Below are 26770 nucleotides of genomic sequence, written 5' to 3' on the forward strand. Positions count from 1 at the left end.
CATGTGCTGTGGTTGAAGCCTACCTTTGTCTTTTTTCAATTTCAACATTACATTTCTTTGTGACTTGTCACGCTGGTTGATTTTTGTTCATGTCGTAGAATATTAAGTTTAGAATTTAAAATAGTGTGCAACAAGCTGCATACATCTCCAGAACAACTTTAAAAATGTATTAACACGAAGTTGATGATTTTGTGGCTTTGCAGGGCACAAATGTATTTTGCATTTGTAATGTGCTACATGTGCATTTACTATAGAACCTTATCAAAACCAGATATTTTCTCACCATTTAATTACATTAATATCTGGAAGTCTGACTTTACAGTACATTTATTCCCTCTTTCTTATCTAATTAGTTACACGGGGGCCCCAATGCCAGGTTACCATTAGGTTACCATCAAGCTGCAAAACACATTGTAAATAGAAACTTTTGATTTTGTAATTCGTAACCAAAGCGCGAACACAAAAACACACTGTAGAAATTAAAATTACTTCAATCCGATATCATACAGAATGAATGAACAAATTCACAAAAAAAAGTCACCATGCCTGTCTTGGTGGGTTTCCTAGCAGACAGAGTCGGCTGAACTACAGATCAGTGTACTGGATCCGTGCATTGTCTTACAGTTAACCAAACAACAAAAGACAAGGAAATCACTCACGGCTCTTGACTGAATAGTTTTTGTAACTTTATTAAGGATTAATCTAATTAATAATAATTTGTAGTCAAATACGCAATGTTATTTTACATTTATTTTATTCATTTTCTAAAAATGTTACACCTACACTTATGTGAATTAAAAAGAAAATAAATTTAAAGAGAAAATATAAAAACAAACAAAAAAGTAGAAAACAGTTATTTTATGATAAGAATCGTAAACATTCTATGTTTTTATTTTTGTCTTTGCTATGACGTACAGTATATGATTTGTACCCATAATTTATTTCTATAGATGTTTATTCAATTATGCATTAAACAAAATAACAAAATAAAGAACAAACATCACACAAACTTTCAACATCTATCATCAACAATTCAAATGTGCAACATCCAGATCCAGTCTGTTCAGAAAGCCAAATGCTGTTATTAATATCATCAATGGAAAACCGTTATATTACATTCTTAAAGCCTTTATAAAGCTTCGCTAAATTTGTACAATTAGGAATTTAAAGCATAATTTTTTTCAGTGTTCACAAGTGTTTCAGTATTTAATAATAAAGTGATTAAACATGCACTGAGGCTCCAGGAACCGCTTCAGGAAGCTCATGTATGATTGGCTTAATGGAATCTACAAATTACTGAATTTCAGCAATTTGAGTCATATCTTTTTAACCTATTTATACATTAAAATATATTAAAGCTACAGTACATAATGTGTTTACGGCCGTATTAAAGGCCGTAAACTAAAATAAAATCAGTTATGTTTATGTTTAATCGATATGTTTAGATTACTAATGCAGTTTAAAAATGTAAAAATTTCAAACCAGTTCCTATCCCAACCAATTCATTATGTTATTACCCCATATTCCCCATTATCCAACATCAAGCATGTTTGAGAGTAAATATGAGACTGCCAGCCTCTATTTTACTGCATGTAAACATCTGTTAAGTGGTTCAACATTGTCAAAAGTGTACAGGGTCATTCCTATACTTTTAAAAATGAACACTAATAAACTTCTGTTAAATGATCTGGTTCATTTTGGAGTGCTAATGAATCAGATGTGGAGTTCACAGGTGAGGTGTTTGATCATACAACGTGTTTTGATCATAGAGCTGCCGGTCAAGCCGCACTTTGACCTCTCCAGTTGGAACTTCATGAAGCAGCAGAGACGCCGTACCAACGGACCTTTACTTTCTTGATCCTTCTTTACTGTTGCTACAGGGACTTCAGTACGACCTAGAAAATCTGTATTGAAAGCACAATCTTGTTTAAAAATGCCTGTTTTTGTGTATGTATATTTTGTGTGTGTGGGGCCATGTAGAATCCCACCGTCGGGAGAGAACTGGTCCCTCTCAAAGATGGTGAGGCAGAGGACGTCCTGATACAGGTCTTTGATGAAAAAGTGGCAGTTGAAGTTCCATTTGGGGTTGAGAGTGTCAGGCTGATGGCGGGATGAGTAGCACTGTGCGCCCATGGTTAGCTCACAGTACGGGTTACTTTTTCCTGTAAACATACACATCATTTCCTACTCAGTATTTTTGTCTTGTTCTCCAGCATTAATATCTAAATTTACTATATTATTACTACAAGAGCAAAACAATGGCACATACAAATAGCTAGTTAGCAAATAGTCAGCAATGCCAATGTCATGGGTTTGATTCCCAAAGAATGGAGGAAATGAGCAAATATATACCTTTAATGCAATTTAAGTCACTCTGGATGAAATGTATATGCCAAAATGTATAAAAGTAAGATATTACAGCTTATTTTCAGAGAAAGTTAGTGTTAGTGTATATTTAAAATAACAATGGAAATACTAAGTTTGATATGATTCTTATTCAACTGGAACAAATAGAAAAAAAATAAATAAAATGCATTCACTTTTGATGCACAGTATATTATAAGATAATAGTAATAAATAGGAAATATATTGCAGAATTAAAAAAAATTAAAAAGAAAGAAAATCTGTATATTTAAAAAATATGATTTTTTATATTATATATACATCTTATTTCTGAGAAATATTGAGGTTTAGTGAGGGTTTAATGCATGAAATAATAATTAAAATATTCAGTTTGGTATAAATAACATTCAGTTGGAACAAACTGCAGTACAGCTGACTCCAAAACTTTTTAAAATAAAAATATAGATATTTAAATTTTAGTTGTTGCTATATGGTATATTCTAAAACTTGAAACCTTTACAATACATCTGCATTAAAGATGAAAATGACACTAGATATTAAAATTGGGCTGTACAACCATTAAACATTTTAAACTAATGCAGGTTAAAATAATAAAACTCCATAACTGAAACTAGAAAACACAAAAAAATAACAGTGTGAAAATTAAACTGAATTAAAATTACAAACATTTTTAACATAAAAACTATAAATAAAAAACTGTAATAACCCTGAGGTCAGTGATTAATGAAGTGAGTCTGGGATGTTTGTGTGAATAGAGCCCAGACTGATTGTGTATGTTTCTTCTTACCATTTGGTTTGCAGGGCTTCAACTCTGTGGCCTCCAGGACCGTTACTAACAGTCGCCCGATTCCACTGTTCTTCTGCGAGCGAGCTAAACAAACATACACAGGCTTTCATCAGTAAAAGCTGTATTCAATCACTCTGCCTCTTAATACTCTTCACTTAATACCTTGGTATGCCTTCTCTCTCTGTTCAGCTTCTCAGTCTCTATGAAGTGGTCAGATGCCGCTTTGATCTTCTGCACCCATGTAGTCCTATTTATCAAGAAAGTGATCAATACTGTTGTACAACAAACACTCACTGTAATACATTTTTGCTTTATACTCTATAATGAACATTTGATAGCCTTTTATAGCCTCACTTAAAGTTCAGTGGATCATGTGTTTGTGTTATTGCAGCTTTAGGCCTGTATCTGAGCGTTTTAGTTTGAATGTGTGTATAGTATGTGTACCTCTCATTAATGGTGTCAGCCTTGAGAGTGTAAACACGGTCAATGTGTGAGATATGAAAAACTGGATCATCGCTGGAAGGGTCAGAGGGCATTTTGACCAAGACCTCATTCAGAAACACTGGCTAAAATAAGAGAGAGACATTGTTAGAGAGGGACATTTTACAAAGTGTTTAACACAAAACAATGTAATCCAGCTACATACAAGCTCCTGATGGACACCGTTATAACCAGTCATGCTGCTTTACCATTTTATACATCTTGTACTGTGCATTTGAGTTCCGGATGAAGAGTTTGTCAGGCCCAGATGAGAACTGTTTTGAGGTGTTGGTGAGGAGCAGGAAGTCGTTAAACAGGAAGGCCCAAAGCTCCTTGTTGCTCTTGGTCTTATGTAGTTTGCCGCTGTGCAGCAGTTTTCGAGGGCCCAAGCAATTCGTCAGAGAGTTAAAAACGAGGTGCTAAAATGAGAATATTACAAAAGAACATTTTCATAAATACCATAACACATAATAAAAGGTGTTGTTTTACACTTTTCAGAGGTCATTATGTAGCACCAAAAGGTCAGCAGCAGCTCTCCTTCAGTGATCTCACCTCAATGACTCCATCACACAGCACATGGTTCTGGATCCATTCCAGCCGATCAGAGTTTTCTTTCTCCCTCACGCCCTTCGGTCACCTGTGAGCACAAACTCCTCCGGCCTGATCCAGTGCTGCCTTCAGGTTTGCATGATCTGCATGAGTTGGATGGGTATTCTCCAGAATCTACAACCATCAGATTTCAGAAACAATAAACAAATGATTTGCTTGAGTAAACATCACATAAAGAAACATATTGCTGATTATTTATTTTTTATTTTTAAATATTTTATTAAATAATTCTTAGTGATTTTTCCATTCTATCACACGTTAATAATATAAAAATAACTGTATTAGTGTTGTACTGTATGTAGTACTGTACACTACAATAGTACAAAAGTTTTCATTAGTATTGTCAAAAAAAATGTTTTTAAGCCACTTATTTAAATCTTGTGCTGTAGTGTGTTTTAGTATTTCCATTCCAGATATTCTTTTTGCCATTATTTGTAATAACAGCCAGTATGCTCCACACAGAGATCTGATCTCACTATCAGGAGTCAGTATAGGATTACAAGAAGAAAAAACCTGAGGCAGACTGAATCAAGTAGAACTGTGGCGACGTCTTCAAGACGCTTAAATATATATTTCCTTATAAAGCCTTATATATCTATTTTTACATTTCCTTCCTATTTCCTCTGATTTTCAATAACAGATATTATTTCTCTCATCATTCTTTTGTTAAATTTTCCATAGTTGAGGACTGTGGGAGAAGCTTCTCGTACGTTCTTTATCAGCAGTGGGTAGCGTGTGATTCTCTGCATGGGTTTCAGGAGGAAGCTGGACAGCGGCATTCCTTTACAACGGTAATTACTGGCAATTTTCTACAAAGAAGATAAACACGAAGGAAGAGAGTCTAATTAAAAGTCTTTTCTCTATATCAACGGTTTTAATTCATCCACAGTATTCCAGGAGGAGAGTAGTAAGCGACAGCACCATCTTGTGGACTACTGTGTAAAACGTTCAAAACAACTGGTTTTGCTTCAGGACACACTGATCAAAGCAGCAACCTCCCAACACTAGACTAGGAACTAAGGAACTCCACCTTACCTTTCAGGAAGAGTTTTGAAGTCAGGATTTATTTGTCTGTTTTCTGTTGCAGCAGAGCCGCAGCATTGAGCTGGCAGCTGCAGAAGCGAATATAGGCCTGCATGGTGAGAGAGCTCTGAGGACAGGATATCACCAACCACCTGCACCCGGCATCCGCTCTCCAGCCATCTCTCTTACGGACACGCAGAGCTCTGAAAAAATACACAACAGGATATCACCTGGTATATACATATACATATATGTTTATGTATGCTAGCAACACAATTTTTAAAACGTATAAACTTAGTGAGGACTTTGTTTTCATTAAAAGAAAGACATATATGAAAAATAAATATGTATCAAATAGTTTAAAAAAAACAAGGAATAAAATAAATGATTGGCATTAATGAAAACTATTGAAGAATTAAAAACAGGTTTTAAAAGTCCATCACTCACATATTAATGATAATTACAATTACTTCTCATATTTTAAGAGCCACTCCAGTTACCTTAGATTACCCTTTACTTGAATATAAAAGTTCTCTATTTTAATTCTTTTCATTTGCATCCATTGGTTGCTAGTTGATAGTCCTAAGTGTATGGGGTAAATGGTTTTCCAGAAGCTTTAACCCACTAATGCAAACTTCAAATAGAACTGGAACATGAATTAATATTGATATATAAAATATTGATATTAATATAAAAATTGAAACCAGACACTGAATGTCTACCAGACACCACTTGCAATTGCCCAGACGGAATGCAGTCAGCATTGACTCACTTTAGGAGTTTGGTGCTGCACATGATCAGTTCCGGCCAAGTTCACAAAGATCATGCTCATCTCAGCCCTCTGTCAGTCTTCCCTGGACTCTGCCATTGGTTTATAGAAAACCTGAATTTCAAACACACAAAGGAAACCAAATATTTAACATATTTATGTAACTTAGTGTCCAAACAAATAGCATTACTTTCCAAACGTGGCTGAATTGTTGAAATGTTGATGAAGTGGCTATCGTTTCACCTCCAGTGCCAGTTCCAGGTCCTCTCAGATAGGGTCTCCTCCGTCTGAATGAGCTCATGGATGTAGCATTGCCTCTTCCTCTCTTCAGTGCACACATAGACTCTAAACTGAGCAGATCAGGCACACCCTACACACACACACACACACATGTGCAGGACAAGCCACCACATGCACATGCACTCATCAGTGACCACATCACAACAGCATCTCACAATTAAAAACTTTATTTGTGAAAGTTCTGCGTCATATAATTATGAATACTTTCCATACAAAAATGCATCCAGAGCAAAGTTATGACATTCAGAATGAAATCTCTAAAATATCAAAGGGTCACGACTGTTAGTGGGCTGCAATAGCTGGTCAAGTGTGAGGCTGGTCATCAGTTCCTTTGATTTACAATTAAACACTCAGAGGAGACAGACTGACAAATCCTGTGATATACGAATATATGGTTGTGCTGATAGAACAGTGCTGAGTTAAAGGGTAGTTTACTTTAAAGGAGTAACGTCATATATGTTTGATTATTCAGTTTTTTACCCTGTGGTCCATTGCTATAATGTTAGTTAAGGTTCTTGTTCCAAGTTTTTCTTAGAGATGTTTTTCATTTTAAAATTTAACAAGCTGTTTTAGTTGCTAACCAAATACACTCTTCAGCTATTGTCAATTTTATTCAGGTTATAATTACAACAGGTTTTTCAGAATGTTCAAGGATAATTCAGGTCACTAATGATATGGCCCCTTTAATTAATGTCACTTCATAAAATGAACAGAGAAAAGAAGCAAGTGATAAACATTTTTCCCGATTAAACGTGTACCCGATTACAGTAAAATAAATATGTCCTAAAGCCAAGTGGAGGTAAATTGATGCGTTCATTTGTGATTTAAGCAAAGTCCAAACAGAAATAGTTGGGTTGGTTGGGTTAAATCCAAACAAATCTAGTCAGTCTGTGAGTCTTGAGGCTGCTTCCTGGACCAGAGCAAGTGTTCTGATTGGCAGAAAGAAAAGAGAGGAGGAACAGGAAGAAGGAGCCAGAGCTACCGTCCTACAATAAAACAGATGAGGCGATTGACATGGAAAAAGGGTGGAAGAGAGGAGATAAGGGCAGAGGACGAGAGATGAATAATGAAGGGACAGATAGAGAATATATATTAGAAATTGTTCTAAGAAAGAAGAAAGAAAGGCCTATGGCCAAAAAAAGTCTGTCCTTCTCTGTCCATAATAAAAAGTAAAACTTACAGCTGTGTAAATGTGTTTGTTCATCAACATCTTATTTACTCTTTTTTTTTTTTTAAGTTATTTCAAACCCAATTAATTTAATCTATTTTGAATTATATTTTCCCCACCCTTGCCTTATAAACAAACAAGTCTGAACTTTGATGTGGATACAAGAAATGATAAAGTAACTCTCATAGTACTTACATTGCTGGCTGGGATCACTTTCTGTGGTCATCTTCACATAATTAGTTGGAAACAGCCCTACAACCCCAGCGACCTCTCCTTTCCACCAGTCAGGGTTGTCCTTGTTGAATACGGTGATCAGCTGACCTTTTTGAAAGCTCATCTCATCCTTATTGGCTGCTTTGTAGTCATACATTGCAATAACCTGACACACTACAGAGGGAAGGGGAGAAAGACAGAGAGAATGGATGGATGGAGCAGAATGGAACAGATGAGGAAAAACAACATACACACAACCATATACAAAAGAGTGTGAACCAAAGAGTGTCTCACATGGTTGAGATGCAGGAGTTATTTTGCCGCTGTTGGCCTCCAGTAATCTCACATTAGAGGGGAGTGGACCAGCCTTTTTACGCTTTTTACCCCGTGCCTACAAACACACACGTTATTTGTTTTTTAAAAGCTGGTAACTTTCCACAGATTTTCATTGTTTTTATACTAAGCAATAGAAATTGTCACTCTTAATGTTTTATGTATCTGTAAACCATTTTAATATGTATTTAAATGCACAATATGCAAATGCTGTCTGTGGTTAGGAAAGAGTCTGGTTATGTGGATATCACAGTACTAACCTGTCGTTCACCCAGCACCACCATCTGTTTGAGTTTCTTATGCAGCACCACCGATCAGCTGACGCCTGGGGTCAGACCTCAGTTTGTTGTGTGTGTTGTTGGCAGCATTGGCCGTACTCACCTGAGCAATCTCTGAACACCAATACAGATGGCAAATGAATAATGTTTCAAATGTGAAACAACCAGCCTTCATTTTTACTTTCTACTATTCTACTGTTGTGATGGTACTCTGCTCTCAGGATATCACCTGGCTTTTTAAAACCGGGAACTCCAGGATTGACAGTCTAAAAATGATAAAAACAGTGAGCCACTAATACATCCAAAATGCATACCAAGTTAAATGTCATCTGAAACTAGAGAAATTATATTAAAAACCTTTCGATGCACAAAACATCAACCTTTGTATGACATAATCTAGCGATGGAAATGTTCCTGTAATCATTGTTATTTAAAGTATTAAATCAAAAATGCAGTAATATAGATCAGTAAGTGAATAAATAATTCATATCTAATAAGGAGCTATAAAATACATAATAATATAAAATTATCGGAATATGCATACACCATGCTCTTGTGGGTTGAACGTAGTTGGAAGGAGAAAGGAGGCCAGACTGGTCACCGATGCAAACCCTCTCCAACAATTCAGCCTTCCCTCTCTGTTACCAGGACAACATCATCTGCACAGAATGTCAGGTCGCCCTGATTACTGACTCTTTCATAATGTGTACAGAGCCCAAATACTCTAATAAGATCAAATCAAATAAAACCATGGACAAAAACCTCTTACAATGCGTACTTCAAATTTAAATGTCATATATCTCGCCATGGATGACTAGAGATGGTTCTATGAAAACATTAAACAGACTCCCTCCACCCTCGCAGAGAGACCAGCAATTCTGAGAAAGTTCAATCTCATTCCACTGTAGAACTTCTAACGGCCTAGACGAGACAGAAACAAACATAAAAGGTTTTTGTTGAAACAAAAGTAATATAGTAATACTACCATCTAATAAATTTATGTTCAGAGGACATACAAAATACTGCAACATAGTTTACTTAAATGTTACAATCATCCCTGCTGTATCTCAAATGGCAGCACCTCTTCAACATACTGATAATATATTTTTTATACTTCTATACTAATAAATACTAAAACTATAATATTTTTACATCTTTATATTGTACTATAATTTAATAAGCTGTCTGGAATCAAAAGCAGTACGCTGTGTGTGCTGCAAACCACACCCATCGCGGAAAGTCTGCAGCCCTGCGTAACTGTCAAATACACATTTCCGTGCAGAAGGCATCTGCAAGCCAAACTAAACTGTAGGCTGTAGTAACTAACTGATGCAAAATGTGCTTCTTGTTATATGTGTTTATTGGAGGGGCCAGGCCTCAGTGGCTCTGGTGCATCATCAAGACACACCGTTTTAGCCACGCCCACCAAATCAATTGAACACAGACTTGGTGAAAAACACTGGTTCTAACGCCACTATTCAGTACTACAGAATTCACAGTCTTTGTAATGTGTTTCAGCAATACATTTGTAACATTTATAATGCGTTTAGAAACAATTCTCAGAACTGACTTAACAGGGACTTTAACAAAAAATAATAAAATTTTTAAAAATATATAAAATGCTAATAATTAGTATTCTTTAATTATACTTTAATAATTTATTTTATTAAGCATGTTCGTGAGGTTAAGTGAGAGGTATCCCATTTCTTACTCATTCTGTGTGTGATTGGTGGTAACCATGGAGACATATGAAGCACAAGGGAAACCGCGAGCCCCGGCTCTCGTTGAGCTCTCCGTAGCCCACCAGTTCTCCTGCTTCTCCAGAACCGATGATGATGAAATGTCATCTTTTAGAGAAGCCCAGGGTGACTATCAGTCTTTAACGCGCTCCAGCGGACACACAGCCCAAGACGCTACAGCCTACCAGCACAAAAAAAAACACCATGCATAAATGATGTGCAATGACAATGAGTAGAGTAATATTCCCTTTCCGTGATCAAAAAACAATGCTGTATGAGGGATAGAGTGGTGTGTGTATAATTCACACGTGCCAACCTGCGAGTGTTCATGTGTGTTTGAAGACACTGGTGTGTGTGTTGGAGTTGGTCCTTCAATGTCCACTCGGGGAATTCTGGGAAAAGAAGGATTTTTAAATCATTTATTATTCATTCATCTAAAATAAAAACATTCATCTTTTAAAATAATGGTGTGCAATTTTAAACTAATAACCCAACCCTAAAACACACAAGTCTGTCTGTAGTCTGTAAAGATAATTTCCCACCCATCGCAATAGCGGTCGAAGATGTCACACCTCCCGTACGTTGCTGAATCTCTGTGTTGTATATAATATATGCATTGCATAATTTATAAGTAAACACCTCATCCTTCATTCATTTCAGTAAAACTTACTTTAAACGATTATATAATTAATCGGCATCATTACTAATTTTTATGGAAGGTCTCTATGAGACATTTAGTGAATAGTGAAAAGGTTTTAGTAAAAATAGATTGCTATTTATTATATATTTGGGCATATAAACTGAAAATTATTCTTGATATTAATTTTTCCTTATTTTTTCCATTAGTGTGGAAAAAACAATCCTTTGTTATTTTTAAAAAGGCTTTCTCTGATTAAATCTGCTGGGCTACAACGAATGAAAGGCTTTCTCTGATTATGTTGAAAAGGATGCTTTCTCTGATTAAAAAACACCCTTTTAAATAGTAATTTATAAAATCACACTAACAGGTTGAAAAGTTTGGCCGTGTTATGCTATATTGCACAGCCTAGTTAATAATAGAGTAGTTTTAGTGCCATACCCAGGGTAGTTGGTAGAGGGGCGCTGTGGACTGTGTAACGGCTGCGGTCTGTTCAGTCTGACTGTCTTTACAACATCTCTCAGCATAACTCGTCTGGAAACAAGCCAACTGTTACCACGGGTAACTCCCATACAGCCAGCCGGTCTCCCTAACTGTTGATTCATCTATTGATTCATCTTCCTGTGGATCCACAGGAAGTCAAATTATATGTGCACATGAAACATTACAACATGCATGAGTGAATGTGTTTACTGTACAGTACCTCGATCAGACAGTCTGCCTCCAGTGTGAGCTCCTCAGAGTTGCGTGCTGTGAAGGGATAGAGAGCTCTGTAGGAGGTGAGGTGAGGACATGTATCTTCAGTAGTCACCACTGGCTGCAAGCCTGCAAAAAAAACTAACATTTTCACCTTACAACCATATCACAACCCTCTCACTACCATTCAGCAAGCACATTTACAAATGCATATTTCAATATATAAAACATTTTCATAACAGAAAGCCCACAGGAGTAATTGTACTGCTCTCTTCACTTTCTGAGTGTAACAGACTATTGTTTCTAGATTCAGTTTAGTAGTCTTTCTACTCATTAGTAGCAAGTGTAAAGAATGAAATTGTTCAATTCTTTTAAAACTACCAAACATGAATAAATCATTCAATTGATTTCAAATCTTTTCGAATTAATTAATTTCTTGATAAAATTTTGAATATAAACACCACAATATTCCAATTATTCCATATATGTAATATTCCATTTTGAGTTACAGTAGATTTATTCGCTGAATCTACTGAACCAGTTTACAAACTGGTCTGAATGATTCATTCACATATACGACTGCTTCAGTTCTCAAGTTCACTGAGAAGAAGTCCATATTAAATCAATAAATAATGAATATGATTGGAGCCATTAACAGTTCTAATTTAATTACTTACATTTGAGTCTGTTTCTCAAACAAAACTGAATTCAGAAGACTAGCGTGCAAGTTTTATGGAAAAGAGTGACCGGTAATTCTAATGTTTTCTTTTTGTGTTTCACGGAAGAAAGGATGTTGACATTAGGGTGAGAAAACGATGACAAGATTTTCTATTTTGGGTGAATTACCATAAAGTAGCATTATAATAAACATAATAAAGCATAATTTAAATAAGAATTAAAGAGCCACAGAACACAGTATGAGTTTAGAGTAATTATGTGAAATTAAAATATAAAATACACCATACACAGAAATGAAACTGTTCAAAATGTTTAGAAAGCCTATTACCTTCCTTCTCTCAAAACACTCACATTGTATTATAGTTTGTTGAGTCTGTTATATTAACGTGGATAATTAATGGGAGGTAATTAAAGTGAAATCATGTAGCTATGAGAGTAGTGACAACCCCATTACAATGAATATAATGAAAACATCATATTCATTGCCAAGTGGATGAATACAAGCCATTTTTAAAGCACCTCACCCCACTCACAACACACTCACTCACTTTTGTTCTCTGTGCTATTGTATGTCATGGGAGGGCTGAGTGTGTACAGCCAGTTCAACCCTTTCTCTCTCTCTTTCCCTCTCTTATTCTCCCCCCAATCAATTCTCCTCCTCAGCACTCCTCTCTCCTCTTTCTCTCCTCGTGCCTGCCTCCTGGGCCTTCCTGAAGTTGGGTCTTTGGCTTGGCGCCGCTGTTCTTCCCTGAGTTTGGCCTTCTCGGTCCTGGGCAAGCTTCCTCTGACGCTTCACTTCCTCCTGCTTCCAGACGCTCCTGCTCCCAGCTTTTCGCCTGTCTAATTAAGACATGAGCATGAGTGGGTAAAAAGAGTGGGTGTTTAATCTAGCCATTTTAGGGGGAATATTTGCTGAGAATAGAAATATGATACAAAAGAAAACCTGTATCAGAGAAACCATGATTGATAAATTAACTTATGTACTTTTTTTTTTTTTATAAACCCTGAACCTAAAATTGAGCATAACTATAAAAACTATAATATATTATACAAAACTATAAAATATTGGCAGAAATTGACATGGTCTTTTAAAAGCCTATTGAGGTCTCAATTATATATCACCTAAATATTTCCATATTTTCATTTATGTGGGAAACTCTGTAGGATGGCTTGATAAACATGTATATCTGTGTGTGTGAAAATCCAAAATTTACCTGGCAGCCTCCTCCTCTTTCTTCCTCTTTCCTCTCCTGCCTCCTCCTCTTTCTTCCTCTTCCTCTCTTCCTCCTCTTTCTTCATCGTCTTCTCCTCCTCCTCTTTTTCTCCTCTTCCTCTCCTCCTCCTCTTTCTTCCTCTTCCTCTCCTCCTCTTCTTTCCTGTGTCTCTGTAGCTCTTTGAGTTTTCTCAGACCTCACCCTCCTGAGCTGCTCTAGGACGTCCTTGCTGCTGGCTCTGCCTCTGTCCAACTCCTGTAATTTTACCCACAGCAATTCTTCAACATGCATATCATGTTTAGAAAAATGCTTAGAACCTAATATGGTGCAGGGTTCAAGTTCATATGGTATTGAATTATGCTCAGCTTTACTGACTGCCGAAGCTGGACTGAAAATTAACAATTACTACTACTGAAAAATACTGAGCTCCTATTAAGAATTATCTGTTTAAAAAAAAGAAAAACAGCAATATTATTAGAAAAATTGTTACAGTTTAAAATAAATGTTTTGTATTTGAATACATTTAAAAATGACATTTATTCCAGTAATGGCAAAGTTGATATTTTTTTCCACCATTATTTCAGTCTTCAGCATCACGTGATCTTTCAGAAATAATTCTGATATGCTGATTTGGTGCTCAAGAAACTCATATTTTATTAGTTATCAATGTTGAAAACCAGCTGTGCTGGCTTAACATTTTTGTGAAAACTGTGGGACATTTCTATACAGGATTCTTTGATCAATGGAAAGTTTAAAAGCAACAGCAGTTATTTGAATTGAATTTTGATCAATTTAATGCATCATTGCTGAATAAAAGTATTCATTTCATTAAAAAAAAAAAAAATCTTACTGACCCAAAACGTACATAGAGAGATAGAGAGAAAGAAATATTATTTTGATGATAAATATTTTAGATAGGCCAGTTCTATAGGCCAAATAACTGTTTTCAAGCAAAAAAATTAAAAATTAAATAACACAGGTCACAGATTTTCACTTCCAATATCAAATTCTTAATGATTGTTTTAACTTTTTAGACCAAATGACTCTAAGTTTGTTACTGCTTACACATAAACTAGTTATAGAAAAATAAATGTTTTAAAAACATTAAAACAAAATTTCTAAATACTTTTTTTTTAGTTAGTTTTTGGGCAGTGAGTAGAAACCTTTAGTTTAATTAAATGACACCCATTATGAGTTGATGAAATGGCACAGAGAGACACTAAGAGTGTTATAAGGTCACGAGGAGAGTCAGACAATGAAGCTCATTTCCAGTATAAATTTGTGTAAACTGAGACTTCTTCCATGGAGAATAACTAGGGCGAAAGGGTGAAATGAATGAAAGAAGGCAGATTTGAGATGAGTGAGAGTAAAAGAAAGATAAAGAGAGGTCAACCTTTATTAGAAAGGAAGAGATTGGGTTAAGCAGCTCAGCAAAGAGAGAAGTCCTTGAAGCACACAGTCATCCACTTCTAACAAACTATAAAGTCAGTCAGGGGAAAAGAGGAAGAGAAGAAAGAGGAGAAATACAGTGGAAGGAAAGAAAACGATAAAAGTGGGCTCAAAGAAAGAAAAAAGAAAGGCTTGGAGCAGAAAACATCAGACGTATACTGAACAATAGTTGAGTACTACATTTATAATGCTCAGGTTTCTGATCCGACCAGCCAGTGCAGTAAGTGTGTTAGTGATAGTGTCTGTGTGTTGAGTTTGCTTTAGTAGTGTGAACTGTGTGAATGTTAGTGTGTAATGAATGCTCAATCCTCTGCCTTCAGGGCTGGGAGTTGAGCTGTAGATTTTAATCACATGAACATGGAGAACAGCGAACTAGTGAGTCCCTCACACTGACATTAAGGTTTGAAATAAATTTGAAGAGACCAAGCCTCCACCCAAAGCCCACATTAGCTTTAATCAAAACATGGCACTTAAAATGTTGTTGAGAGGATTTACACTGGGAATGTAAGAGAAGCCGCTGACCTTGATTTCTCTGTTGTACTGCTCCATTTGTGAGAGTTTCGTAGTGGTCTCTCTCTCCAAAACATCCAGTTGCTCCTTCAGCTTCCGACAGCTCAGATCTTTCTCGCAAAAACTCTGTTTTATATCATTTATCAAAGGACCTGAAAGGGGAAAAAGAATGAGAAAAAGAAGGCTATAAAAAATAGTCAATGCTCCCAGGCCTTGATTCAAGAGGGATGTAATGGACACACATGAAATGAGTCATCCATCCGTCTATTCATTGTTTGCTTCAGGTCTATGTGAGTGCTCACTTGAGTTGTTTTGGGTAAGATGTAGAAGTCTCTCTGTCAGTCGCTGCTTCTCAGGACCAAGACGACTCATCTGCCTCTGAATTTCCTGCAAAAGCACAGTCATATGGACTACTAATTCAGTTTGCAGTCAGTAAGAATTTTTTTTTTTCATGTTTTTTTGAAAGAAGTCTTCTTATGCTCATCAAGGCTGCATTTACAGTATTTGTTTAAAAAAATACAGTAAAAATAGTAATATTGAGAAATTTTGGTCAATTGCAATTTAAAATACCATGTTTTCGATTTGAATATTTTTTTAATGTAATTTATTCCTGTGATGACAAAGATGAATTTTTAGCAGTCTCTCACACAAATCCGTCAAAAATCATTCTAATAAGCTAAATTGGTAAAAAAAACATGTTAAAAAAAACAGTGTTGTTGGCTTAATATTTTTCAATTAGGATTTATTGATATATTAGAAAGTTCAAAAGAACAGCAGTTATTTTGAAATATAAAAAATTGTAAACATTATAAATGTCTTTATGTACTGTCCGATTTTTGATCAATTTTAATGCATCTTTGCTGAATAAAAATTCATTCTCTTGAAACATTTTTACTGATCCCAAACTTTTTGCACAGGCAGCAGTGTACAGCAGATAAAAATGAAAAGAAAGTAGAACAAAAAATTATTTAAACTTAATGCTATTCATGCAACAAAAACAAAACCTGCCTCAAACTGTAACTGTAGGGAGTTTATATCTTGTAATTAACGACTATTTCTCTTCTGATTGATCAGGTCCAGCTCGGCGCTCTGGATCTGCCTCTTACTCTTGGCATCCCGCAGCCTATCGGAGATCTGCTTATGCTTGTTACCTAGGAGACGAAAGAGACCTGAAAATGTTTTTAATTTGTTATATACTATAACTATGAATCCTACAGAAAACATCATGTACAGTGATGAGAGACTGGATGGGGAACAGAACAGGTAATATGGGGTAAGGAAGAGAAAAAAAAAAAAAGAAGAAATGGCAATCTGAACCACTGCCTCCAGCTCTATCTCGAGACTCCTCTTCCTCTCCTTAAGTCTCTGTATGTCTATCTGCTCTTTTTTTCTCTCTGTGTCTGAAGCTCCACTCGTTTACTCTTCTCCCATTCCATCTGCCTCTGCCGCTCCACTTCCTGTGAGAGAGTGATACAGAGAAGGAGAGGTTAATCAACAGATATAGGGTCTAATCACTCATACAGACATCAATATACTACCTAATCAAGCTCCCATCAATTCTAATAGTTAAATAAACAAATCCAATATCACAACATATATTACAAATAAATCAACCTATTTTACTATTTTAATATAGTACAACAGTTTAATTTTTTAAAGAACTGAACCTTGAACCTTTTCTATTTATAACCTTTTACTATTTTAATTTTAATATAGGATACAGTTTAATTTCTTCAATTTCAGTTTCAATTCTATTTTATGATCTTCTTTATGATTTCTAAAGACCACCAGGGGCAGGAGTTCAACACAAGATATTTTGCTTGTGTGATGAAACGCAGCATTAGAGAATTATTATACTTTGTCATGAAAGACTAAATACAGCATAGTAAATTACAGGAATTCATAATAATAATCACAACCGTTCCGATTTTTTTATAATTAATTTTTATTTTAATTATTTAATTTATGCATGATTTAATCAACCACCATATTCCTAACTTAATATTTCAACATTAACTACATTACATTATGTAAATGCAGGAAATATATATGTATGCATTTATACTGTTTTTAGAGCTGTACAAATAGATTTTATTTACATATATATTATATATTTAAGAATTATATTCAATATAATATATGTTGTAGAACACACACACACACACAAACACCACACACCTATATATCATATATGTATGTGTGGTGTTGTGTGTGTGTTGTGTGTGTGCACACAAATTAATATTGCTTTATGTATTGTTTTGTACACTAAAGAAAAAAAAAAGAAAGAAAACGCTCAACACATTACTTTAACCTATATAAAAGATTATACGTAACATATTTAAAGATACTGGTACAACTCACCAAAAATGTATTAACTATAAACCTTCAAGAGATTAATCATGATTTTTTTTATCTTTTGCCAGCCCGTGTATATAAACAATGTACTCATACAACACGTATGCATGTGGAAAAAACGTAGGGCTTTGCTGTAACATTCTAGTGGTCGTTCAACCTCTGTCTGCCCTTGCATGCTCCACTTGCCCCTCTCGTCGCTCTAATTCTTTCAGTCTTTCTTCTTCTCTCTGTCGCTCTAGTTCTTTCTGTCTCTCTATCCTCCTCTCCTCCTCCCTTTGTCTCCTCAGCTCCATCTCCCGGGCTTCTCTCTCCTTTCGTTCTCTTTCCTCCATCCCCTTCTGTTGTCTCCTCTCCTCCTCTCGTCTTGCCTCTTCTCTCCTCCTCTCCTCCTCTCTCTTTTGTTCCTCCTGCAGAGCCAGACGTCGTTTTTCCAGCTCTGCATTTCCTCTGTGGAAATTCTCCTTTAGTTTATCCTCAAATGAGGCTGACAGAGACAGACAGAAAGGTGAGTTAAGTGTCATCAAAGTCAACACAAAATAAAAAAATTATAATACAGAACAGAAAAATGTATAATTAAAAAAAAAACTATCATTTCCTGAATCTAAATATTCAAAGATTACTATATCATGAGGTTAATCTAAAGCATTTTATCTCAACCCAAACTCAAAAGAGACTGTTTAGCTGAATCTGCAATATTTGGAAGGATCATTTACAATACTGTACTGCATTGTGAGCATTAAGCATTGAATGAAACCGATACATACATTAATAAGGTACTTAATGCATAGGTCAGGTTTAAAAAGCAACACACACTTTTTGATTAATAAATGTATCTTTAAATTTGGCAATTCTGGGTATAGCTCATATAGCATCACTAAAAAATAAAATATAAAAATATCATATATTATTCAGCATATAGGCATATATTGGATGCCGATAATATGTTAAACATCCACTATTATATGTATACTATATGTATATGAAAAAAATGCCATTACTGTTGCTTTTCTGTGGGATGTTCTGGCTCAATCAGCTCAGTGTTAATCAGAGGAACAGGTCCGTTCAGCAGGTCACATGACTTCACTTGTCTGAAAACAAACACACAGTCACAGAATAAACACAGTCTTCTCCATAACTAACTCATTCCAGCATGGGCGGGTCTGTGTGTCTTACCTGAGTGAAGGTGGCAAAAGGTCAGGAGGTAGAGTCAGAGGTAAAGGACGCCCAGTCTTGGCCATATCAACCAGGTGCATTGCTAGAATAAACTCTTCTGCTCTCAACTGCCCATCACGATCTACATCAGCAAGAGCCCTGAAAGACAGAGATATATACACATAATGTGCCCATGCACACACATTTGCCATTAACCTGGAAGCATTTCATATGTTTAATAGATGAATCAGTTCCTAATTATCCAACTGGCACCTAAACAGCAGACGCAACACTGTGGAAGTAGGTGTTTAACACAAACAATATAGTGTGATCCAGGGTTTCATGTGTGCGAGTGATTAATGCACGGGTCTTTAACAAGTTTCTACACTTTTTTTATTTTACATAATTAAAAAAAAAATGTATTCAACAATGCAAAGGGGGAGGATGCAAATAATGTCATCAAAACATGTTCTTCTTGAGATTAATGAGTGTTTCATATGATGAGTAAAGTGTTTCGTGAACTCACCATATGGTAGAAAGCTGTGTTTGCGTGAGGTTTGATGCTGTGAGGGCATTTCTGACCTGGGGACCTTCAAACAAACATACAAAAGAGTTATGCATAACACGTATGCAGGGAAGCTATCATATGCAAAACACAGCCATTCCCTCCTTTTTCTGACATCTACAAACATACAATCACCTGACAGGTATCCGCTCATTAGCCTGTCTAGACTGTTGAAACTGCTGCCGGTATTTCAGACGGGACGACTGAGGCACCGCCCAATCAGATGCATTCATTTTGGGGGAGTTACTCGCAAGAGAGGTAGTGGAGGAAGAGTTAGAACTGTGGAAATTTAGAAATAAATGATTAGTGTGCTTTTTTTATGAAGGTGATCATTTAATATGTTATGCTTTTAATTTCTTAATGAGTAAATTAACTTACTTATTAAGGCTTTATGTTGCACCTAATTAATAGATGTATGGTATTCTTGAATGTACTAACTAATGCTAAATACAGATCCTCTCCATTCTTCAAATCTGCATATTCAGATAATTCCTGAGAGTTTTCACTTGTACAGCACTCTTGAATTCAGAAATTGCATTTGCATGCCAAATTCTTATCAAATGAGCTCCATTTAGCAGCTGTTCATTAACACTAATGTAATCCCTCTCATGAACCAATAACCCATACCATCATAAAACACAGACACAACTGGTCTCAGGCTAGCTGCAAGATCAGCTTTTCCTTCAGTGCTGTGAGATTCTGCTGGGACTTTTAAAATAATTGATATGTCAACATTTGTTGAATCCTTGTTAGTGCAGTAATTACCACAACCGGGACCAAATCTTAAAATCTTAATTACAACTCATAATTATGACTTGACGTGACATGACATACAGCCAAGTATGGTGACCCATACTCATAATTCGTGCTCTGCATTTAATGCTATTTATGCTGCGGCGCCAGGGGAGCAGTTGGGGGTTCGGTGCCTTGCTCAAGGGCACCTCAGTCGTGGTATTGCCGGCCCAAGACTCGAACACACAACCTTAGGGTTAGGAGTCAAACTCTCTAACCATTAGGCCACGACTTCCCCCTTAATTATGAGCAATTCTGCAGTATTCCAACTCACTGCTGTAAGTTCACTGATTTATAAATATTCTGAGATAACGCTAACATGATTCAGCAGCCTTCTGCAGTACAGCATGGGCTGGAATGATAGATAGAACGTTCAGAAAGTGAGAAATGTCTTAAATGATGTGACCTAAGGGGAATGATCATCCTGGTGACTAGCTAATACACACACAAAAAATAAGCTAAATTTATATATACATATGGGTGAATACACACAGACAAAATAAGCTAAATTTATATATTTTTCACTCTTTTGATAATATTCAGCCCTAGACCCAGTAAATAAAGTTACGCCCTAACAATGGAAAGTGTATCATTTCATAAGAAGTTAATTTATTGATTAGAGTCGTGTAGATTACTTATTACTCGTATGGATTATAGATTTTTTATCATCTGTTTGGACTCATTCTGACGGCACCCATTCACTGCAGAGGATCCATTAGTTACAAGTGATGTAATGCAAAATTTATAAAAATCTGTTCTGATGAAGAAAAAAATTCCTTGAATGGCCTGAGAGTGAGTACATTTTCTTTTCTTTTCTTTTTCTAGTTTAAAAAATCTAGTTCATCTGCTTTTTTCTATATAAACACAAAGAGAATAATTTAATCATTGTTGTTCATATGCATTCTAACCAACACTGCATATTTAATATTTAATTAATCAACACATAATTTCACTAAAACATTTGACAAGTTAAATTTTGAAATGATTCTTTGAAATGTAGAGATTCCATGGAAATGGAAACTTAGGAAAATTTATGGCCAAGTAAAAAGTCTATTAAATTGATTACGACATACATGATGTTGCTTAATTTTATATCACCAGGATAATCATACCGAATTTATTGTGTATATTAGATATATTGCACAGCTCTAGACCCAAATTCATTTTAAGCAGGCACTGAACAGGAATTAGTGGGTTTATTACAGGATTCTGTACCACCACGTGGAGGTTGGATGACTCTCGGAGGAACGCTAACAAGATCCTATTAAGATACAAGGAGACAGCTGTGCTATTCAAGCACTCTGTCAGCAAACACACATTTATTTACTACAAACTTCTAGTACTGGTAAAACAAGCCCAGAGTAAGAGCGCAGTTCTAAGAAAATCACTGTCTTTTTTAGCTTTTACTGAAACAGACACAATCAAACACTTGAATGCAACAGATATTATGCCCAACTCCAATACAAACAGGGGTGTTGAACTTAGTATGCATGGTTCACACCTGCTAGAGCCAAGGTCCAAGAGCGAGTGAGATTTACTCAAACCACTGCAGACTGGGAATGCTGGAAAGATAAAAGAAGAAAGAGAATTACTTAAAGCACATGCATAATTTGTTATAACTTTGTTATATACTTTGAGTTATAGATTATGCAATAAATCAATGTTTGAGTCTCACTGCATGTGGATTTAACAGTACAGTAAATGCATACTGAATGTTCATCTGTGTAAAATGGTGGTTTGTGCATGAATTTAGGATAGAAGGGGTTACAGTACCTGGTGTTGGTGTGAAGAGAACTGCATTGCCGTTAGGTAAAGCTGGCACACTGACAGAGTTTGGGCAAACTGAGGCAATAGTCCTGACATCAGGGCAGGCACAGGAACCAAAGGTGGTCATAGCAGGGGCCGCGAGGATGGGCGTTAAGAAGCGGGGCATCACTGACATGGCAGACAGATTTGGCATGGAACCCATACCTGAAATAAAAACAAAGCTAGATTATATGAGATAATTTCTATATGATGTATTGGTACCATATTGATTGCCAGCTGATTTCTTATTATTTATTTGTACAATATTGCACATTTAACTGTATATCGGATAATTTTATATCGCCATTTTTACATTTCTTTTACTTTTGCCCATCACCTAACGCTCAGTTTTGGGATAATCTTTAAAAACTTTTTTTTAAATAATTTAATAAAACTATTAAATGTAATCAGTAAGAAATCTCATATTAAATATCAATTTTTCATCTGTAAATTCACATGTAGGGTTTAAAATTCTTTTTAATTTTTTGTGCTTTATTTATATTTTTTTTCTTTAGACAAAATGTTTTATTTAAATGTTATTTTCTTATTTATATACTATTATAATATTTATTCATATTTTTAATTAACTTTCATTTTAATAGTTAATAATTCAGTTTTCAATTTCATTTTAGTTTTAGTGATTTTGTTAAGTTTTTTTGTTTTGTTTGTAGTTCTATATTTCTTTAGTTTATGTTTATTTTAGTTTTAGTATTTTTATTTTTTTTTGTACTTCAATTGTTAGTTGCCATGGCAATGTTTCTAATTTTCTTTTAAGCTTTTTAAGTTTAGGTTTTTCATCTAATTTTTATATATTAGATAGTATTGTATATAGATTTTGTTTTTATTTAACTTTTATTTAACAATTACCAAAAATATCGTCCATTTACACATTTCTGATAGAATTTGTATAAAAATAATAATATATATAGTGTACAGTATGTCTTGATATCAGAATCATCTTCACAATCTGTACTATAAGCATCACAACATGCAGTATGTGGCTTAATAAACTTGTTAACAAAGCAAACAAACCTCACATGGCATTACATAACCAGCAATCATCTCATACCAAAGCGTGATGATGATGTCATAGCAGGGGTAGGCGTCTGCTTCATGATGATTGGCAGGCTGGACGGGAGGGGTTGACCCTGCAGCTGCAGTTTAATTAGTTTCATTGCAATGGAGAACTCCAATCTGTCCATCTTCCCATCTTTTCCTATGTCTGCCAATGCCCTGAAATAAAGGAAGCAGCCATTCTCATCAAAAGTGGCTTACAGAGCACCGATCGCTAGTACAATCCTAGCAGGAAAATCCAGAAGTTGTTCGTGATGACTGAGCAGCATTATTGTGAGCTCAGATCTTTGTTATGCTACCATATTTATTTATGGACAAGAGAATTTTAGAACAAGCAAATGCTATAAACTCGAATCAGACATTCTGTACCCTTTATCAGTAAATCTACATCCTGTTTGTGGATGGGCGACAGTGTATACACAAGTAGACTAACCGCAGGCAGGAAGAGGTTACATTCGGGAACCTCCACCCTCCAGAGACATATGTGGCTACAAATGCACATTGTCCCACACACATTCATTTCAAATTATATTATGATAAATTCAGCCTTGCAATAGCAAACACAACCCCACAGCCACACACATACAAATGCAGGTTATTTGTACGGATACAGATATGCAGTGGGGTCAAAAATACAAAGTGTCACTAGTGAAAATCCTTCATACTCTATCTTAAAATTTAATACAACACTTTTGGGAAAGAAATGAGAAGGGTTATACAGTCGTCTAAAAAACAGAAGAGCATTAAGGGTGTGTGTATGTGTGTGTGTATACTTACCAGATGTCTGCTAGGACTGCTGTGGGGAGACCAGATTGCAGGAAGAACGTTCGTGCTTGATCTCCTAGAAAGAAATAAAAGTTATGTGCACTGTACAAGAGCATAATATGTATGTGCATACACTACCTTTCAAAAGTTTTGGGTGTTATGTATGCAACAGTAAAAACATAAATAAAAATAAAATAACATCCTTAAAATATATCTGTTTGCTATTTTAATATATTTTAAATTAAATTTTATTCCTGTGATGAATCAAGAATCTTGATACATTTTTTAGGATGTTTTGATAATTATTTGAAATAGAAATCCTCTGTAATTTTAATCTGTAATTTTAAATATCTTTACTTCTGATCAATTTAATGTGTCCATGCTGAGTATGATTATAATTTTTAAAAAAAAAAGAAAAATACTGATACCAAAACTAACGAACAGTACTGTATGTATGTGTGTGTGTTCTTACCTGACAAAAAGCCCAGAGTGGGAGCCAGAGAGTCAAACTGTTTGTCATGTTTCCCCCTCTCTTCTGGAGTTATAGCCCAAATATTAAAACCACCTGCAACAATGAGAGGGACAGAGAAAGTGAAAGGGATTTTTTGTTGTTGTTGTTGTTCTGTCTTCTCAAATCTCATCCTGGATCATCTGTTGTTTTTCTCCTTTTTGGGTCTTGAAGTTGCTGCCAGTTCTCTGTGAGATTGTCTGGTGCTTTGACAAAGGCTGTTGGCTTGTGTGATCCAGGCATTAGAGATGTCTGGCTGGAAAGAGGCTGCATATTTGACATATTTTAATGGAATGACAGCGCCGTTAATCATTATTTAGTATTTACTGTAAACCATTTTGCAGAACTAGCCCGCAAAGATCTATCAAAAATGTCAGTGTCCAGTAACAACCTGCTGCACTTAACATGCTCAAAGTGGGTCAATCTCAGCACAGCTTTCACTCATAGTGCTGAAGACAAGCCTTTTATCACCTGCTGGTGATTTGGCACCGCTCTTAATAGGTGCAGACAGTACTTGATGTGAAAAATACAGCTGCATAGAAGCTCTGACTACATGGTTTCCTTCAAACAGCTAGAAAGAACACTGTTTTTCACCTATGCAAATTATACACATTTATTTTTTTTAAAAGTAAACACTAATTATGTCACAATAATATGCTAATTGCTGAAATTGTACTCACTCGCAGGCCATCCAAGATATAGATGAGTTTGTTTCTTCATCAAAACAGATTTGGAGAAATTAAGGATTATTTGCTCACCAATAGATCCTCTGCAGTGAATGGGTGCCATCAGAATGTGAGTCCAAACAGCTGATAGAAACATCACACAACTCCAGTCCAAAAATCAACATCTTTATAAAAAAAAATCTCAAAATTTATGAAATAAAAAATCAAAAATAAATAATAAACAAATCCATCATTAAGGAATTTTAACTTTAAACCATCTCTGCAGGCCAAAATACCAGTCTGTGCTTGATCTGTGCATATTTCTCTCCTGTTTCAGATGAGATGGCTTTTTCAGTGGAGAAACCAATATTAGGATTAGAGGACTTATATTTTAGCCAAAAGCAAATGTTTGAAGTTAAAAACGTCCTAATAATGAATTTGTTTTGTGGAGTATTTGTGGATTATTGTGCTGTTTTTATCAGATGGTCAAGACTCATTCTGATGGCACCCATTCACTGCAAAGGATCAGTTGGTGAGCAAGTGATGCTAAATTTCTCCAAATATGTTCACCTGGTCACCTTATGGGAGCCAATGTTTAGATGGTGAAATATTTAACATTGTAAAACAGATATACTGTAGGCTGATTTGCTAAAAAAATGATTTGCTAAAACAGTTTGCAATAACAAAGCAACAGCTTTTCTTCTCTGCAAAGTCATTCTGTTGTGAAGCACATATGATACCATTGTTAAGTCAGTGAGCCTAAAAGCAACCCAGGACATATTTACATTTTTGGTGGAATTATTGGGATACAGCTCATGAAGCAGAGACTGTCCTAAGTAAATAATAATGTGTGTATATATTAGTAAGATATATATTGCTGAAATAACCTGACCACATTAAGTTACAACAAACAAAAATAATTTTTCAGCCCTACCTACTATACCAGGGATAGGCAATTTCAGTCCCGGAGTGCCGCTGTCCTGCAGAGTTTAGCTCTAACCCTAATCAAAACACACCCGAACAAGCAAATCAAGGTCTTCTGAAATACTAAGGCTACAGACAAGTGAGTTTTTTTTTTCAGGGTTGGAACTAAACTCTCCATGACATCGGCACTCCGGGACCGACGTTGCCTACCCCTGTACTATACCAACTAATTATTTTTTACCTTTACAGAGTAGTCAAGGACAAACGGTTCCACAATCTCCTAACATTGAAACGTGGCAACAGACTGTGTCAGTGTGGGAATCAGGGAGTCTGTGTGATGTTGTATTCAAGTACTCCTTTGGGAATTTTTGGTCCCTCCAGGCCACACAGTGAAACACGTACTCAAGGTTTATTACTAATTCAGGCCCAATTAGCTATTAAAATGGTAAGTGTAAGTGTTTCTCTGTTTTGAAGATGTAGCAGGTTTTGCTTTTTGTGCTTATTTAGCATTAGTGCTTAGACAGAAACACATACATAATAAAAACTAAAAAAAAGAACGAGTATACACAGATACCAAATAAGCTTGCAGATACAAAGAACATATTCCTAAACATGTCCAAAATGTTCCTCGCAGTACTGACATAAACATTTATTTGGGATGATGTAGCTATTTAGCTTTAGCCCATTTATACAAATATGACTGATCATAGGAACCAACTACTAGTATTTAAACCTGCAACCTCAGCTTTCATACTTTTACCACCACCCTGATGCTGCCTTCAGCAAACAGACCTGAATATCCCACCTGGGATTTTCTGAAAGTCTGGAAATTGTGTCTAAAGAGTAAATGCCTCGGTTTTGCTTCACTTTAAAGTGAAACACACCTAAGGTATTAAATAAACTCCACTCACCATGCC

General features: G+C 35.6%; 1 pseudogene; it reads right to left on the reverse strand.

Moving 5' to 3' along the window:
- Positions 1-740: 740 nt before the first annotated feature.
- Positions 741-26770, reverse strand: part of LOC109113808 — a 39503-nt pseudogene continuing 13473 nt past the window's right edge.

The sequence above is a fragment of the Cyprinus carpio genome, unplaced genomic scaffold (assembly GCF_018340385.1).
Source record: "Cyprinus carpio isolate SPL01 unplaced genomic scaffold, ASM1834038v1 S000006753, whole genome shotgun sequence".
In the NCBI taxonomy this organism is placed as follows: domain Eukaryota; kingdom Metazoa; phylum Chordata; class Actinopteri; order Cypriniformes; family Cyprinidae; genus Cyprinus; species Cyprinus carpio.